Here is a 13469-nt window from a genome sequence, read left to right as displayed (position 1 = left end):
CTGAAGGAGTTAATCCAGTTTCCAAAGAATCAGAAGATGTGGCTCAAAATAAGGTGGGTGTACAAATGGGGCAAGATGCCCACACAGACCCAGGAAGAGGTCCCACGTCTTTCTGTTCACATATATTATACACATCAGTCCTTTTGCAGTAGATGTGCCTTTTCAGTGGCATACATATATATAGGGGCTTCCCTGGTGGCTCAGAGGTTAAAGCGTCTGCCTCCAATACGTTCAGAAGCTATATACATGTACACACCTATATGTATATATATGCTCTGCAAATTAGGCTACCCATCATTTGACTTATCAACTGGGAGTGACTTCCCTCTATTTTTATTTTACATCCTTGTTCTTTATCATCGATCATGTTCTACATATCCGGATCATAAGCTCCAAGAGAAGCGACTGTTTCATCTAGTTTACCAGGCAGCCCAAAGCTAATAGGTGCACAATAAATGTGTATAAATAATCAAATTGAGGGAAGATATATTTCATCCACTTCAGTAAAAAGAATAGCTACCTAACAGGTATCCAAACTAGAAATTAATTCTCCTCCAGAGCAATATTTGGCATAAACATGAGAAGTTTGACAATTTCTGTGTAAGACCAAGAAACATCAATCTGCCACATCCAAAGAGGTGTTTCTGATTAATCTGTTCACACGTTACTTTGCCAGTACTATAACAATAATCATTACTTTCACAGACTCAACCAGAACTTATGGTAGCCGATGACTGAAAGTAAAGAGACAGGTTTGTTCCTTTTTTCCACCTTGATTGCAAACTCTGGACTCCCAATTAGACTTTCCTCTTTCACCCACCATAGTTCTGGGTATACAACTATACACCAGGTAAGAAAAAAATCCAGCATAATTTGAAGACATTTGGCCTCAGCGTTTCTTGACTAAGAAAACCACATTATAAGCTTCCTGAGGACAATGACCCACAGCTTTTATTTCTAATTTCTTCCCCCACCCCATTAGCAGTTAATACAATATAGATAAAGAGAGGACACTCAAAAATATATCACAGAGTCTGACCACGTGAGTGAGTGATAGTTGCTCAGTCATGTCCGACTCTTTGCAACCCCATGAACTGTAGCCTGCCAAGCTCCTGTGTCCATGGAATTCTCCAAGCAAGAATACTGGAGTGGGTTGCCATTTCTTTCTCCAGGGGATCTTCCCAACCCAGGGGAAGGGATCTTCCCAACACAGGTCTCCTGAATTGCAGGAAGATTCTTTATCATCTGAGCCACCAGAGAAGCCTACTATTTTTTTTTTTTTTTTTTTTTTTTACTGCGGGACCAAGGCCCCCTCTCTCTCTTCCAGGCTTTGGTCCCGCTCAGGTTAGGAAGGGAAGAACCCGGGCCGAGAAGCCTACTATTAAGAGACGTTTCTAAGTATAAAGACAGGTCAACTAAAAAGTATAGAGTCTGACTATACAACTAAAAAAAGTACAGGAACCAAATGTCAGTTCAACCACTAGCAAATTCCAGAAGGCTGTCCTCACAGTTATGATGAGAGGAGAAAGGCAGCCCTGTCCTCTCAGGAGGCCTTGCAGACTGGAGATGCTTCACACAGTAAAGTCCCAAAACTGTGTCTTACATGATATAACACTTTTTAAAGGAGATAAAAGTCATCCCTCTCTTCCTGCTTTTTATATCTTTTTATAGTATTTTGGAAACGGCACAGGAAGTGACTCGCAATTGAAAAGCCATTTGTGGCATCGCTGGGCCTCTAATGACAGCCCACTCCCAGCAGGTTTATTTGTAAAAATAGGACTTTAAGTTTAACCTAGCAGGCTGCATGCTTCTCATAACATCCGGCAGTTCACAGCTGATTTTGAATACGCCCCAGGTTCCAAGTGGATCACGGAACTAAATCATCTCTTATTTCAGCCTGCTCTTTTTGAACCAACTCATTTTACACTGTGGTTAGCATAGCCTTTCCAGCTAAGGATGATTGCTCAAAGCACTTAGGGCAATGTTGTCTTAGCCCAGCATCTAGAATGAGGTAGTTGACACAAATTGCATCGTATGCTACTTGAGATTTAATGTTGTTACTGCCAGGAGAATATTTTTGCAAAGGTTACTGATGTGTAACAAAATAAAACATGCACCAAAACTGAACCCTCCATCAGAATTCCTCTTTAGTCCAAGATTCCAATTACATCTTTTTTCTTAAATGTAGGCTATTAACCAAAAAGACAATAAGCAAAATCTGCATTTCTTGATATCACAAGTCTTTGGTATAATAACAATATGAAAAAAATACTGTCCACTGTACAAATCCTTTGGTTCCAAAATAAATACAATGGACACTTCTAAGATTTCAGACCAAAAACGTTATTTGTTCACTGGGCACTCTCTATACTAACCCTAACTGTTACCTGTAGAGTTCAAAAAGCAATGGCAATGATTAATGTATTCTTTCTGTGTTCTACGTTAAAGGAAAGGAAGGCTAACATAAGAAGGAATGTTAGCGAAGCACTATAAATATATGGAGGACATACTGGCTATCCTATAAAACGATCTCTGAGTAACAGAACAATTCACTTGCATTTCCTAGAAGCATATTGTGCTGGAGGTCATAAAATTTAAAACTGCCCAATTAGATTTTATATCAAGCAATACAATTTAGCCTTCTGTGGATCCATGAACTCTGGCTCACCATGCATTAAACAGTCCTGCAAATCACTACTACAAGATTATTTGCATAGTATGTACATATTCTTATTAATTACTTCTTTAATGCTAATGTAATTAAGAACTGGCCATAATATGTTGGGTCCTTATTTTAATTACAGTTATACATCCTGTAATAAGCTTAAAGAAAGCCCCTTTTGAACCTACCTGGCTTTATGATCAGAATTTTCCTTTTTATTTCTATGATTTCCATTTAATTGATCTGTTCTTCACAGCTCAAATTTTAAATTTAGCTGTGATTAGGCCAAGTGGCTCAGTGGTAAAGAATCTGCCTGCCAATGCAGGGATGCCAGAGACACGAGTTCCATTGCTTGGTTGGGAAGATCCCCTGGAGTAGGAAATGGCACTCCAATATTCTTTCCTGGGAAATTTCCATGGACAGAAGAGCCTGGGAGCCTATAGTCCATGGGGTCACAAAGAGTCGGACAAGACTGAGCAACTGAGCACGGTATGCACAGGTGTAGCTAAATAGCCTTTATTCTCTTCTGGAAAGTTCCATCTAGTCACTATTTGTCTCAAGAACATAGGAAGGACACAGATAAAAGTGGATGCATCTACAAATAAGTAGATTGCATTTGTTCTCATAAACCATCAGCATTAATATGTTGGTGATTTGTTCTCTATAGTCATTTAATCTCGCTGTTGAAAATGACATAACAGTCTTCCAAAACTGGTAGTAGACCAATACACTAAAACAATTTAGGTCTTTCTTCAAGGCCTGAGGTCATCAAAATGATCACATCTTTCATTCACCACACCATCCTCCAGGTGAGGGATGAAGTCAAGGAATCCACAAAAAGGGATATGTCATTAGAAGAGAAAATTATTCTTATTTCCAAACTATGATTTTGGCATATCTTTTTTTCTTTGCTTTCTTTGAAAAGAGAATCCCCCAAAACTTTCAGATGAATAGATTTTAAATGGTTCTAGGAATCTGTTCTGTTGAGATAACCTATCCAAATTTGGAAAACTATTCAATTTCACCTAAACCAATGAAGCTTCTAACGTAACCATGGCATACAAACAGTCCTGAAAAATGTTTCTAATTCATATTTCAGCTTGAAAAAGAATATGTAGAAATTCAAAAGAAAAAACAATGGGGGAGTAAGTCCATAAAAATATTATTTTTTGTATTAAATAAATATCTAAGGGTAACTCTGGGATCTGTATTTTTTAAATCTTGTTTACAAAATTTTCAAGATAAATAATGTTTACAGGCATTTTTTAAAAGATCTTAGAGTAGGATAATATAGAATTTTATTTTGTGAGATTGTATGAAACTAAAAATTTAATGTGAATATTTAAGATGATCCAGTGAAGATTAAATAGAAGTTATAAATACATGCTACAAAATAAATGAGCTTTGAAAACATTACACCACATGAAAAAGTAAAAAAAAATAAAGACCACAAACTGTATGATTCCATTTATTTTAAATGTGCAGAATAGTAAAATCCATAGGGCTTCCCTGGTAGCTCACTGGGTAAAGAATCCACCTGCAATGCAGGAGACTGGGGTTCAATCCCTGGGTCAGGAAGATCCCCTGGAGAAGGAAATGGCAACCCACTCCAGTATTCTCGCCTGGAAACCATCCACAGACAGAGGAGCCTGGTGAGCTACAGTCCCTGGGGTCACAAGAGTCAGACACAACTTAGCAATTAAACCACTAAAGAATATTGATCAGTGCGGCCAGAAGTCCAGGCAGGACAAATGGGGGGTAACTGCTACTGTTTACAGGGTTACTTTTCAGGGTCATGAAAATGTTCTAAAATCAATGACGGTGATAGTTCCACAACTCTGCAAATATAACAGCTATTGAATTATACACTTAAAGTGGGTGAATTGTATGGTATTTAAAACATACATCAACAAAGCTAATATAATATAATTTTATTATATTAAAAACAGAAACCTCACAAAATTTAGAGTGTTAATCTCTCCTATGAACTTCCCTGGTGGCTCAGATGGTCAAGAATCTGTCTGCCAATGCAGGAGATGCAAGAGACACTGGTTCGATCCCTGGGTTGGGAAGATGCCTTGGAGAAGGAAATGGCAACCCACTCAGTATTGTTGCCTAGAAAATTACATGGACAGAGGAGCCTGGCAGGCTACAGTTCATGTGGTCACAAAAAGTCAGACATGACTGAGTGACTAACACTTTCTTCACCTTCAATCTCTGCTATGAGTAGGGAAACAATCACCTTGTAACAGGGCTCTTGACAGTGAAGATTAATGGATTTCCTTTTTAAACATGGTTAGATCAGAGTTACTAACATTTAGAACTTACTTTTTAAAGAGGAGGTGACCATCTTATGTACTGTCCCAGAAAAGGTGAAATTGAACAGTGGAAATAATTACCTAAAACCTAAATAATTACCCCTCCATCCTGCTGTTGCAAAGGCAGGAGAGCTGCTCAGCATCTACGTTAAACCGATTATCCACTTGATCGGATTGCCCATTTCAGATTGATCACAACCACTCAACTATCGCTCATCTCTCTGGCTAGCTCTCTGTGGTTCTAAACACCATTTGTTTCCAGGTCCTCAGACACATGGCAATAAACTAACCACATTCCAGCACGTGTTGCGTGGGTATTCTCCCTGCCCATCTCATTGCACTTATAAAAACAGAGATTTACAATTCAACCCACAACTGAAATAAACCTAAAGAGCTCAAAGTGATGAATCTTTCACTCATATCAGAGAACTGTGTCTAGAAAATACAAAACAAAGTTAAACGAAACACCTAGGAACAGAGCCGGGAGCTAGTTTTACTAACTGATCCCCACCTAATGAAGAGCACAGGTGACGGGGAACATCTCAGAAGAAGTCAGTTTTATTCCTCTTGATAAATTCTTCAGGTATCATCTGTTTCATTTATGAGGCAGGGGAGTCAGGTCACAGAGGGTCTGAGCAATGAATTTACTATTCTGTGAAACTAGAAATTAAGGCTCCTGTCTCAACTTCTTTTGGTAAGAAAACAATTTTTTAAAAATTCTCAGATCAAGCCTACATGTTTACCATGCTTTAATTTGGGGAGGTGAATGTATATAAATCCAGTAGTGGATTTTAAAATAGATGGAGAAATAGATAAATAAGACGAAAAAAAAAGCATATTAAAGGTAAAATGCAAGATCAGTTGAAAGTCATCCATCTAAAGCCAGGGCTGCTCATGTCACTGACCCGTGGGGAGGAGCGATATGTGTCAAAGACAGTACATGTCAAATGTAGTGGGACCCATCGGTCCTTTCTTAGCAATAAGGGAATATTCACCGTTGACTCAGACTAAGTCACTTGTCTGGTGATCCTGGCAGCAAATGTCAGAAAACATTTCTCTCCACTTTATCTGTCACTAACACTTGACCATAGTGTTTTTCTTTCTTCACCAGAGAGAAGAGAAAGTCAACTCAGTCACCTCAGTGCAGGAGGTGGGGCTGTCAGGGGAATGATGGCAAAAGATACACATTTTGAAGATGATGGATTGCCCCCGTTGAGTCTACACACTCACAGTTCAGAACATTTGGGACAGGCTATTATTATCCTAGTGTGATTCAGAGGGGACTCACTCTTCCCCCAACTTGGAAACAAGTTGAAAGCCTATGACATCTCATCCAGGGAAGACATATTTGGCTGTGCCCACCCAGGGATCTCTCTGATAGTTGGATGAGCATTTCTTCATTTCTGTGGCCTGAAAGAAGCAACTGGAGAGCTATTTGCAGAGGAAGGGGAGTTTTGATTGTCACTGAGTTGGGTTAAATTTTTGCAGACGTCCCAATGGTACTGAGTAGGAAGAGAATAGAGATTCCTCTCCACCTCAATGCAGTCTTTGGGAATTTAGGAAGGTGAAGAAAATAAGCAGAAGATCTATGATGTTCCATGGAGAAGATATAGGTATAAGAACAATGCCCACATATCCTAAGCTTCATTTCCCACAGTAAAATCAGAGTAGCAACTGCCACTGGAGCTCGGAAAGAGTACCTGCGGTGGGGTACATGAGCAAGAAGAAATAATTCCATTAGATAATCAAGGGTACTGCAACTTGAGAGCTTGCTTGGGGGCTTACTAGGTAAAGAAACCACCTGCAAGGCAGGAGACCCCAGTTCAGTCCCTGGGCCGGGAAGATCCTCTGGAGAAGGAAATAGAAACCCACTCCAGTATTCTTGCCTGGGAAACCCCATGGACAGAGGAGCCTGGTGGGCTATAGTCCATGGGGTCATAAGATCAGACAAAACTTAATGACTAAACCACCATCACTGTAATTTGGAGGCACAAGCTGAGCTAAAGGTATGTTTGGAGAAGAGTCAGCCAATCATTCTGGCTCCATCAGACAGTGTTCTTAGACTGCACTTTCCCTTTTGTCAAAAGGAAGAGACACAGGCCGAGGAAAGTGAGGGAATACTTAAGACCCTGGTGATCTGAGAATAACAATAAAGTATGCTCACTCAGAGACAGCTAGCAGTAACAGGCCACAGTCCTTGCAGTACACTTAAACTATGAGCATCCTTTCTATGAGAGATCGCTTCATATTGTATATTACCAAGAGTCCCACCTAAGACCACAAATTCTGCTTGCCTCATCTCTAGCATTCTGAAAAGGACAAAAAAAGACCTTGCTGAAAGAGGTTACAATTATTCTTGACATTTTAGAAGGCTCCTCTACTGTGTTCAAAATGTTCCATCATGGGTTTTAAAATGTGAACTAGAATAGGAGAGTCCAACCTGAAGTCTTCTTTTGAAATGAGAGCTCACCTGTATCTGATTTTGCCTCACATTCAAACAGATTTTAGCAACTAATTGAAAGGTCTTCATCTTACCCAACTGAAAAACATCAGCAACTCCTTTTAGCTTTACACTGGTTAACATGATTAAGAAGTGAATTGGGGAAATATGGATTTATTTTTTGTTAAGAGGCTGTAAAGAAACATGTCACTCAGACTAGCTCTGGGTGCAAGCCTATTAATGATTCATGTTCTGCTTTATAGTTGCCTACATTCTCCATTTTTTCTTTAAAGGGCATATATTACTTTTCAGGGAAAAAAAAAGGGTGGTCGAAAAAAGAGAAAGAAAGAAAAATCTTACCTTTAGTCTTTACCTTGAAAAAGGAATGAGATTAAAATAGAAAGGCAAAATACCAGCGTTAACAGTGACTGACTTTAACAAGACAGTAAGTGACGATTTTTTTTCTTTCAACCTGTCTGGTATTTTTCAAATTTTCTACAAAGAATAAGGATTTTTAATTAAAAAGCACTTTGAGGAACAAAGGAAAACTGGAAAGAAAATGTTGCCTTATTCCATTTTAATTGCCTGGAAATTAAAGTGAAGACTGTACTTATATAACTGGAAGAAATCTGGGTGGACAGGTCCCACAAAGCTTACTGGAGGCGAATGGCAGCAACTCAGCAGCGTCTACCTGTGGCCAGCCTTGGTTGCTAGGCAGATCTCACCATCACCAAACAGTGTGGATTTTAAGGCATCTAAAAGACTGTTCTCCCCTAAAAGAGCACCCATACCAGCCTGCTACTGTCTCTCATGTTCTTGCCAGAGTCCTTTCTTCAGCTTCTTGCAATGTGTTTTCTGGAGTTCCCATTTAAATCAAACTGATCTTGAGAAGGGGACTAGCAGCCACTGGCAAATCAGAAAGGTGGAAGTTGTCATGAAAAGATCCCCAATCTGGACCCAGGCTCCCATGCCAGGGTTTTGTCTCTAAGTCACAGTAGACTCTTATGCACAATCTTTGGCTTCATTTGGAAACAATTCCCACTTCTATAAAATGAAGGGATGGACTTAGAATTCCTTATGACACTTCCTGTATCTAAATTCTGTCAGCATTAACTTCTCAGTTTAGACGGCTGCCACCTTGAAAAAAGAAACAGTGCTGAGGGAATATATAATAAGAGGAACACATGTTCAAGGGGGAAATAGAGGAAAAAGGAAAGATTCAAGAGCCTGGTATATTTCCGAGGATCTTGGTCAACACAAGAAAACTAGATGCTACCATATGCCCCCAAAGGAGATCATCTTCCCAAAGAAAAACTCGATTCACTTAAATTATTTTCTGATTCAGTCTTGATACTGAGTCAAGAGCCTCAGTTTAATGTCTAATCTCAAGAGACCATTGCATATTAAATGAGGTTTTTATTAAGTGACTCAGAAACTACTGAGAGTGATCATTCTATTAATATTCCTATAAGATGAAGATATTAAAAATATGTAGCTATTCTCCTATATGTTTACGTGAGTGAGCTCCCAGCTCTCCTTCAGCTGATTGACAGAAGAGGGCAACGTGGGGATCTTTCTAATCACAAATTCATCACAAATAAAAGTGAGTAGAAAACACACACTTAAACAGTAGGCTCTTCTGTGGAGAAGGGAAAGGTTTATTTATTCTCCTCTGTAGGAAACAAAGAGCTTTATTAATGAGGAAAGAGAAAGGCAGTACCAGTTTAAAGGGGAATGAACCAAGGATATGTGGGAAAAAAGACAAGTGTTTCCCTACCAGATGACCTTTTTATTTCAGAAAAAACAAATATGTTCATGTTTTGAATGAATTTTATGTCATGACACAATTATCTTGCTAGGGAACTAATTCTGATAGCATGAAATGGATCAACATGGCATAAAATAAATCCTGTAGCTTCGAAATAGCTTTGGATCACACTCTCGGACTTACAGCCAGCCTCTTACTTCTTGAATTGCAACACATTTTGCCCAGCAGTGAAAACCGAAAATTTTTAAGTTTGACATTACCAAGTCATCCTTTTTATTATCAAGTTTCCAACCCTGATTTGTCACAGTCCCACCAGTTAGACTTCTCCCCAACTAGATGAACTGAATTGTAAAAATTACTCAGTGGAAGCTGAAAGCCGAAAATGAATTGAGATGATTCATTCTGGAGGCCCTTGCTATTTTCAGACTTTTGGACAGAATTTCTGGCATTCAGAAGTAATAAATGAGCCTGAGTTGACACCTTGATTTGTTAACTCAGAAAAATCCACAGTCAGTCCCACTCTGGATTCATGTGGAGTTCAATGATGCAAAGGTGATGAAGAGGAAAAAAAGTTGCATCACTTTTAAAATTTTAAAACTCAATTTATCATCTGTGTTTTGACACAGTTAGCCAGCAATATTCTTAAAGGATTCATGAAGCAGATTACTAAGAATAATCAGTTACTCATATAGCCAGAATTTATTTTAATTTATTACACATTTAGAAAAAATAAGCTAGCCAACCATTCCTCTGGAAGTAAAGTCTAAATAATAGATCAATAAGCACCTGACCAAACAATTGAGCTCTAAGGTCAAAATTGTAGTTAATCCTTGAAGGGAAGCAACAGATCAGCCACTTACAGGATATACTTTGAGTAGTTTTCCCAGCAGCACCAGTGACCTTAGACTATTTTGTCTACTCTGTCATCAGCCTCTTCCCCTGACTAACCTGAATATTTATTAGATGGTAAAACAAGGTCCAGTGGAAGGTGCTGGGCACCGTGAATGACTGACAGAAGCACTGATCCAGAGACGTGGTGGGACGGGCCACAGGTGTGATCTTGAGCCCTCAACAATTTTCCAGTAAGCCACCAATCCTCAACATCTGCAGCACCATTTAAAGGCTAAGGCAACCCACTCCAGTACTCTTGCCTGGAAAATTCCATGGACAGAGGAGCCTTGTAGGCTACCATCCATGGGGTCACAAAGGGTCAGACACGACTGAGTAATTTCACTTCACTTTACTTCATGGCAAGGAAACAACCCTCTGAAGATGGCAGTGCTGGAAATTTTGTTTGTTTGTTTAAAATTGTGTTCATGTATTTATTTATTTGACAGCAGAGTAGGATTTATTGGTGGGCATGAGTAAGGCAGGAGCAACACCACAGCTCTCATGAGTGCAGGACCTGACATTCTTCTAGGAGCTGCAATTTGAGCTGTGTTTGACTCTGTAGCCACCTGGGATGAACTGCTCTTCTGCCACCATGCTTCCAAATTCATCCTCACTACACTCAGTAAATCTCCAGTTCTTAGAGATGTGGATCTTCCCACAGCCAGAGAACTTGAACTTGGCCCTGTGTAGGGCCTCAATCACATGTTCTTTGTTCTTCAGCTTGTTACAGATGGGCATTATACCTTGTCCAATGAGGACCCTGATCACTGTACCCAGGGGCTTTCCAAAGGCACCACACATACCTGTCTGGAGCCTACATTAGGGACAGCATGAAGCCATACATGAATATCTAAAGGAAAGGGCTATCTCCAAGGTCCCTAAGGGAACCCCTAAAGCAACAGGCTGCATATACTACCAAGACGGCTACTGTTTGTAGGAATGCAATGGCTACAATGGAATTTGTTTAAAACTTTTCCTTTTTCAAGTGATCTCTGTACACTTTTTTAAAGTGTGCCAAAATAAATTGAGAGCCAGAAACTGGTTGGTTTTTCCAGCACTAATAACAGTATATGTAGCTAACATCTACAGAGTGCCTACATGTACCAGATACTCTTCTCAGTGGCTTGTGTATATTAACACACTTAACTCATGACAACAATATCTGTTCTTGTTTCAACCAGATTCTGGCACAGGGTTGATTATTAAGACAAGTAGGTGAAAGAGTCCCTCCTCTGGTCTTTGGCCTTTAAAGGACTTTACTCTGCCCCTTTCCCAGCAGTGCCCCTCACCATATAGGCCACACAATCCAAAGAGGCAAGATAAAATGCCTACCTGGAGCCCACATTCCCCCTCTAGACTCTCAGTAGACAGCATGAAACCTGTTTCCCAGACCTGAGCTTCCTCTTCTCTGGGAACTGGTCATAGTTGAATGGATGTGAAGAAATTAATGATTTAATTGATCAATTAACACACAAACCTTGATGTCTAAGTTTGGGGGGTCTCTTCTGATTGTCAAGAGAATTTTTTAACCCCCTGATTCCATATTTGTTTCCTGGAAAGGAGAAACTATCAAATTCCAATTCTGTAAGGTATCTGATAAATTACACTACAGAAAATAGCATTCAGTGAACACACGTGTGTGACCATGGCACTTTCCGAGACAAAAAAAAAGGATTCTAAATTCTTAAATGCTTGGCTTCTTTCAGAAAAAAAAGATCCTCTTCCAATAACATTTAATTATGCTTTTCAAAAAATACACCTAGCATTTTCAGGTGGCAGAATAATTAACCATATCTCCAAATACTTTTCTGTTCCTTGGCCTTCTGTCACAGATGAAGTATTTCATCTCTTAGTTATTTGGGCCAGGGTCCTTCCTGAGTGTTTTATGACTTAATTATGATGATTACATCATGCTTATAGACTATACCCACCCAGCAGAGTGGGCCAGCACCCTGAATATACAAACAGTCGATGGGTATGCTTGTTGGATACAAAACCAGCTAATGGGCCACAACTGTGAAGCCAGACGCTTTTCCAAGAAAACATATAGCATCGTTAGTAGAGGAGACTGTATCTCATACAGCATGACTGGGTGTCTGCTTTCCAATCCATAGACTTTCAGTTCAGTTCAGTTCAGTCTCTCAGTCATGTCCAACTCTGCGACCCCATGAATCGCAGCACGCCAGGCCTCCCTGTCCTCACCAACTCCCGGAGTTCACTCAGACTCACGCCCATCGAGTCAGTGATGCCATCCAGCCATCTCATCCTCTGTCGTCCCCTTCTCCTCCTGCCCCCAATCCCTCCCAGCATCACAGTCTTTTCCAATGAGTCAACTGTTCTATGAGGTGGCCAAAGTACTGGAGTTTCAGCTTTAGCATCACTCCCTCCAAAGAAATCCCAGGGCTGATCTCCTTCAGAATGGACTGGTTGGATCTCTTTAAATAGACCCAATAGTTTCCTTAGTCTTCAACTAAGAAAAGCTCACAGCACAGAGACCAGCTTTCCTTGTTTGTTCTATCACCATGAGAGGCAGCAGCAATCCTCTGGGGGGAAATGCCAGGAGACTATCATGTAACTAGCTGTACTAAAATACAAAAAAGGGATTTTTTTTCTTTATTGAATTTGTTTCAAACCTTGGAAGTTTATATAAGCACCATCATAGGCCAGATTCAAGTACAAGCCCCATCTTGAGTTGTGGGGTGACTATCCAAGCACATTTGAGAGCAGAGTGTCTCAACTGGGTAATTCTACACCCCAGCAGACATCTGGCAATGTCTGGAGACATTTTTTGCTTGTCACAACTCAGGGAAGGAGGGGAAGGTGATACTGGGATCTAATAAACATGTTCAGTAAATCTAGTAAACAGTGCAGAGGACAGCTTCTCACAGAAAAGAATTACTCACACCCAAATGCCAATAGAGCCCAAACTAGAAACCCTGCTTTACTGGATCAAGGGCATGAGAAAAATGGTATCTCGTGCTCCTCACTTTGAAATGTAAACGGCTTCCTCTCTCGGGCGTGTATTACCTACACACACCAAGAAGCACTTAGCTTGCTTATGGAGTCAGGCCGGGACCGCACAAATTGAACTTGTGGGCGGCACAGAATCAAATACAATTCCATGCTGCTGTATAACCCCTTTCCCTATGGAGATCAAAATGCTTTTCAGAAAGAGTTATTCCATCGGGAAAGGGAGCTGGAGTAGGAGCGGGCCTCATTTCACAGATGAGAAAACAGGAGGCTAGGAGAGGCTGTCATTTGCTCAAGGTTATTCAATGAATCAGGTTCAGAGCTCAGGAAACAGAGACCTGACGTTGCAGAGAATTCCAAAAGAACGTAAAAGGACAGGAAAGCGCTCTCTGCTAGACGCCATCTTGGAGGCACGAATTT

The 13469-nt window shown here is 40.2% G+C and overlaps 1 pseudogene; it reads right to left on the bottom strand.

Annotated features, from left to right (window-relative positions):
- Positions 1-10940: 10940 nt before the first annotated feature.
- On the bottom strand, positions 10941-11033 carry LOC133237083 (small nucleolar RNA SNORA70; annotated as a pseudogene).
- Between the last annotated feature and the right edge of the window lie 2436 nt (positions 11034-13469).

The sequence above is a fragment of the Bos javanicus genome, chromosome 23 (assembly GCF_032452875.1).
Source record: "Bos javanicus breed banteng chromosome 23, ARS-OSU_banteng_1.0, whole genome shotgun sequence".
Taxonomy (NCBI): domain Eukaryota; kingdom Metazoa; phylum Chordata; class Mammalia; order Artiodactyla; family Bovidae; genus Bos; species Bos javanicus.
This window is presented reverse-complemented; position numbering and strand designations above follow the sequence as displayed.